Here is a 6,000-nt window from a genome sequence, read left to right on the forward strand (position 1 = left end):
AAATCGCTTCGAAAGTTTCATAATCACACCCATCATCTGTCTGGATATAGCCTGACAGGCGGTGCAATATTTTCAATGTTTTTCTTTTTGTTTTTTGTTTTTTTAGATGAAACTTGAGGCTATAAAAAAATATGAAACTGGTGTAATTTAGTGTCATGGTGGGACCTAAAGCGGTTGGGAATAGTTTCGAAATGCCTCGGTCATGTAGGGATTTCCCCCGAGTAACTTGGACGTCTCGACAACTCGGCTGGTGAATCGAAGCCACTAATCGAATTCCTGGCATAATCCGAGGCTCCGCATCATTCTCACGGCCTCGACTTATCCGCCTTTGGTCCTATGCTGCAATGCAGAGGTTCAGGGTGAGGCTGACAGGGTCACTTTCGAATGAGGTAAGCAATGCCAGTCAGTGATACATCACTGCCGTCCGGGTATCGGCGAGATGGAATCGAGATTTCAGGAGGGAAAGGTGATTTGATGAAAAACTGAAAAACGCTCAGCGAGGATGAGTCGAGTTTTTCACACCTCGGAGGTTAAATCACACCGCTTAGCTGTGATCCACGCGGGGAAAATCCTGATCATGATCGGGCGGAAATGACGCGGTGAGATCGGCGAGAATCTTCTTTGCAAAACTATTGCAGGTGGTGTATTTTTGTGCAAATTTTTCTTTTGACATACGTGGTGCATACATATGTGTAGATATCTTGTAAAGAAGGTCGCGGAAATTGATGACCAGGCTTTACGGCTCTTGGGTATATTTCACTTTCGAGTTTTATAGAGAGTGAATAATGTACCTGCACGCCAGCAAGCCCGAGAAGGATTTCTTATTTAGAGGGTTTTCAACTTGGCGTCATTTTTCACACCGCCGTTCGGCTCTTCGCGGTGTAGATAAGTTTTTCACCACTGCTATGCTTGCGAAAATTTAACGTTCTCGCGCACTTTGATTTCACCTGCGAATCGCCAGCATTTTTATCCACAATATACGGTTAAACGAGGCTCCTTGTATCGGACAGCAAATGCAATTAATGAAGAAAAAATTTGGCACACAATGCGGTGTTTTATCATATCTGCGACGCCTTAGCAAAATCTCTCGCCCGTATATTCGAAGCCTGAATCTCTACGAGATCGGGGGGAAAAACTAGCTGGTTTATGTGACGGAGGGTATTATGGTAATCTCGAATCGCATATTTCCGTGGAAGGTAAGACTTCTCGAGCAGGGCTGCGGCATAAGTCATCCGTATTTGCAGGAAGAGTAGCGGGAGTTTTGACGACCAGTAAAAACCGAACACCGACGCGACGATGAGGCGTTGCCAATATTTTCGCGTAGTTACTGCACTACTTCGATTAAATTCGGGGGTAAAAAAAATAGAAGGGTTGCAATGTCGAATTTTCAAAGACGCCAAAATCCGTTTTGTTCAAACTCAAAATGCGGAAATTCGAAATATAGAAGAAACGAGTGGAAGTAAAAAAATTCTTATCGTCGTTACTACACAGTCATGAACTAAGTAGTTCCAAGTTCGCTAAGAAAATAAGTTTCGTAATTATAATTGTAAATATTCTTTTTGACTGTGATCACTGGTACTACATTTTCGTGTAAATGTTACGATAATTTGTTAAGGATGTTAAATATTTGACCAGCTGAAAAAAAATGTAATAAATAGTTGTTTGTGTTACATTTTCTTGTAATTCCAACAATATTTAAACCGTGATCGCAATGGTACTCATCTAACTAAAAATTTTTGTCCACCATAATTAATGAAATTTTCCTAAAGCATAGGAAACGAAAATCATCGTAAAAATTTCGTCTGTTCTGTATAATATTCCGCCTTCCTAAAACTTAAAATTCTCTATAAATAAATAGATGTTCGCGTTGTCGAAGGTTCGGTATTCCGACCGTTTCTATTATCTAATACTGCCCGATTTTCACCCCTAACCGCGAAAATTCGCAACGCGTTATTATTCATGCATGTACAGTATCCCCTGCGCTCCGTTTCTGCGAGGTTTAACCAAACGCACGTGTTACACGAGCACGAAGAAGAGGCTCAGGATGGTCTGGAGTCTCGGCACTGGGGTGAAGCAGCACTAATTTAGACTAGGATTCTCGGAGCGGCCCGACGCCACAATACATAAAATAGCGGTTGTAAATTAGTTTAAAATGTCGCCGTGCGGGCCACAATTTATTATTTTAATTATGGCGTTAGTATTAGCACTGCAGGTATGCCTTAACCTCCACGACGCGACGCGACGGTGCCAAATGCTCACTGCTAAAGCTAAACAGTCCGCTGCTGTGCGGTTTCCGGACATTTTATGACTTTAATTTAGACCCGCCCGCGCCTACCATGCTCTGAATATTCTAGTTTCGACACAAAGCGCAGCGCAATTTGCCCACGAGAAAGACGCTCGCTCCTCAAGTTCTTTCTGCCAATTCAACTCCATTGAAGATAAAAATTTCATCTGTTATAGTGTCTGCGAAAATTCTTAGTAAAATGATTATCGTTGCAATATGTAGCTTAAAATAAAATAAAATCAAAATGTTTAGTTTACTGAATTTTTTTAATCAGTTTTCAACACGTCAACATCAATTTATCACAATAGTTACAAAAACAATAATCATAATAATAGTAATAATCATATATTTTTTCTATGGTTATAAGACTGAATTCAACCTTTTTTTTTTCGTTCTTCATTTATACAAGTAGTAGAATTGTACTTCTGAAGTGATGCCTGTTGACTTTTTCTTTCTTTCTTTCCAGGTCGATCGAGTCAGTCAAACGGCGAAGAAACTGAATTCCCGATGAGTGAGGGCTTCGGAGGAAGTCGAGGGTTCGGGACTTTTCCTCGGTCTCTTTATTCGCCTCTTATTTCTTCGGGGACAAATCGATCTCGACGACGACGTCCGTGAGATTAGCAAACCCGAACAAGTGCTAATGATTTCCACGGAGGCCGTCGGCTCGACTCCGTCGGACTTAGAGCCGGCTAATTCCCCTGGTGGAGGCGCAGCCTTGCGGTAAGGGGATTAACTTTATTAGGCGGGGATAAAAAATATGAAATAAAATTTTTTCGCCGAGGCGGTGGTTCGCGAATCTGCGAGGGAATGGCGCTCGATTGCCGCCCCGACGGTCATCGTGAACGGAGTAATTACGTCAACGGTAATTGGCATACTCATAATATTTATAATGTATGCGTGCAGGCAGAGAAAACTTTCTCCATACACCGCGGAGTGTTTAATTCTACCCTAAAGTCACAAGGCTAACCGGCGCACAAAAGGACCAAAGAAACCCGTCAAACGAACCGTGCGTCTGTTCATCCCCAAAAACGCAGTATCGAAATCATCCACATCCACGAGAAGGAAGAAGAGATTTCTTGAGTTTAATTTTTGAAACCCCTTAAAACGCTTCGCGGCTCACCGCGGTGCAAACAAGGGTGCTAATTGGGACTTTGGATTAAAATCCTCTGACAAGGCACGAGTGTATATTATTCATATTCTCTAAGTAGGGCCGCTCTCTGCTTCCTCTCGTGGGTAAACGACAAAAACTCGACTTTCCTGTTTGCCGACCCCTGCAATGCGCGATTGACTTTATTTTTGACGAAAAAGAAAATCGTGCTTGAGATGAGGAGGGATTATTAATCGCTTCGCGGCGTGGGCTTCAAAGCACTTTGTATACATATACATGTTCGTGTAATCTCGTGGTATTATTCTATTCACCGTTATAATTTTCGCGCAATCAATGCGTTTTAATTGAGCATTCAAAACATTCTTTCAGCACGTATTATGGCCCATTGATATCAAATTTCATGGTGAATATGTTCTTTATTCTCACTAAAGTGGGATCCATCCTATACCAATACTCCAATTTTAACTCCCATTTTTTGCGTAACTCATTTTATTACCGCATTACTACACGGTATAAACAAAAAACGAAATTGGTAACTAAAATTCAAATATTGTGATTAAATGATCAATTGAATGAAATTTTATTAAAAAAATCTTAAATACGCGGTTAGAAAACGATTTAGAAACAAAAAAAAAATTCGACATTCATACAAATACGAATTTGATAATCGATCGTTCCAGTGAAATTAAATGAATTTTTCTTTTTTATTTGATCTTTATTTTTTTCATCGTTTTTCGTAAATACCGTACATTTACTTAAATTTGACCGATTTTAGTTAACCATGTAGCTCATATCGAGAATTCATTCATCGGGAAGAGATTTTTTTCAACAACATTGAACTCGTGGAACTTTTTCCATCACTTCTTAAACCCCGATTTTATCTTCTCCTCCGTGTGTTTCAGCCCTTTTTCGCTGGCCCGTACGCCTGAAACACCCCAAAGCCGCCCTCGGCGTAGCTGCGCCTCGTTATATACGACCTGCGTGGCTTTTCACCACTTGAGAAGCTCTCAACAGGTTACCTGGGAACCGCCCTTCGGCCCCCCCGCCCTCGGGAATGGTGGGCAACGGCTACATACGGTCAGTAATCCTTTTTTACGTACCGCGGGTGCGTTTAGCGGCTTTTTGCCACCCCCATCCACCCCCGCCGGTTTCGCGACTCGCCGACTCTCCGCTTCTCCCCTTCGGCGAGTCGCGGCAGCGAAAAACTCCGATAATTGCCGCAGTCCCTGAAAACTCTGAGCCCCTTCCCCGGAGGACTTTGGTACTTGATAAACCCTCGTAAAATATTACCAGACCTTCCCCGCAGTTAAAACTCTTACCGTTATATTTCAACCTGTATAAGCGAATGCGTATCATATGCATGTATAAAATTGTTTAAATAATTAGTTGCGAATGGGAGGTGGTTCGTCGGGGGTGCGCAGTTAAAAATTTCAAGAAACCCCGCGCGGTGACTTTGCTAGAAGTTCCTCTTCGTCGGTGACCTGGAAGGTGATAAGGTGTGGAAAGCGAGAGAGAGAGAGAAGGAGGTAGATTATATAGAGTTTATTTATCCGGAGGAAGAAAAATTCAAGTTCTATTATACATGGGTAATCGTCAGTAACAGAAAAAAGAAGAGGACAAATAATGTGAGAAATATAAAAGTAGAGTAATAATAAATTGAGAATAAAAACTGTAGCTTTGGATAAAAACAAATAATTTAAAGGGAAGACAGAAATATGGGAAAGACAATCTGAGATCGGGAGGAAAAGAAAAGGAAAAGGAAAAGGAAAAGGAGGGTGGACCAAATATTTGACACAAACAGACGTTCAGAATTAACTGTTGTACTTTACCTTCCTTCTTCTTTTTCTTCTTCTTCTCTCCCTCATCCCCCGCTTCCTCGTCATCCTCCGAAGATGGACATCGCGACTCCATTATCGTCTCCAAAAGCTTCTCAAACTCCGCAAGCTTGTCGTCGGCCGGTGTCTTGGAGCCGATTGAAACTTCGGCTTCCTCGTTCTCCACGCCATCTTTGCTCTCCGCGCTGCTGCACTCCGAGTCCGACATCTTTTAGACATTCCTGTGTTTGGTGAGAAAGAAAGTTTTTGTAGCCTAGGAGAAACGTTATATCAACCGTGATACGCGGTGGATTCCGAAACGGTAACTTTCGGACTTTTTGGAGACAAGGGACGGGTTCAGAATCAGTCGATTTGACCTAATTTTGACTTAGAACAGAAATATTCGGACCTCCGTGAATCTCAAATGCAATTCCTTTGTCCTGAAAAATTGGGTCAAACTGACTTCTTTTCACCTCAATCCAAAATCTATACTTTCCTATTCCATTGGCCTCAAAAATTAGGACAAACTCATTCACGCCAATTGCATTCTCAACCCCTCGTGTGAGGGAAACTTCAGTCGAATATCGTTGGTGTAGGTCGTGTAGGAAATGTACGTTTTACTCAAAACTCCAAATGGTCGAGATCTTCTTAACCCTAGAACGTCAAACTTATTTTTTTAACCTCCACACTACAAACTGGGGTAAATATTCACCCCACGCGTATCTTGTTCGTAAAATCGTTCCCAGAGGAATAATGAGACTCGTAAGTAGATGAATATTTTCGTTTTTTAATCA

The sequence above is a fragment of the Diprion similis genome, chromosome 7 (genome assembly GCF_021155765.1).
Source record: "Diprion similis isolate iyDipSimi1 chromosome 7, iyDipSimi1.1, whole genome shotgun sequence".
Classification (NCBI taxonomy): domain Eukaryota; kingdom Metazoa; phylum Arthropoda; class Insecta; order Hymenoptera; family Diprionidae; genus Diprion; species Diprion similis.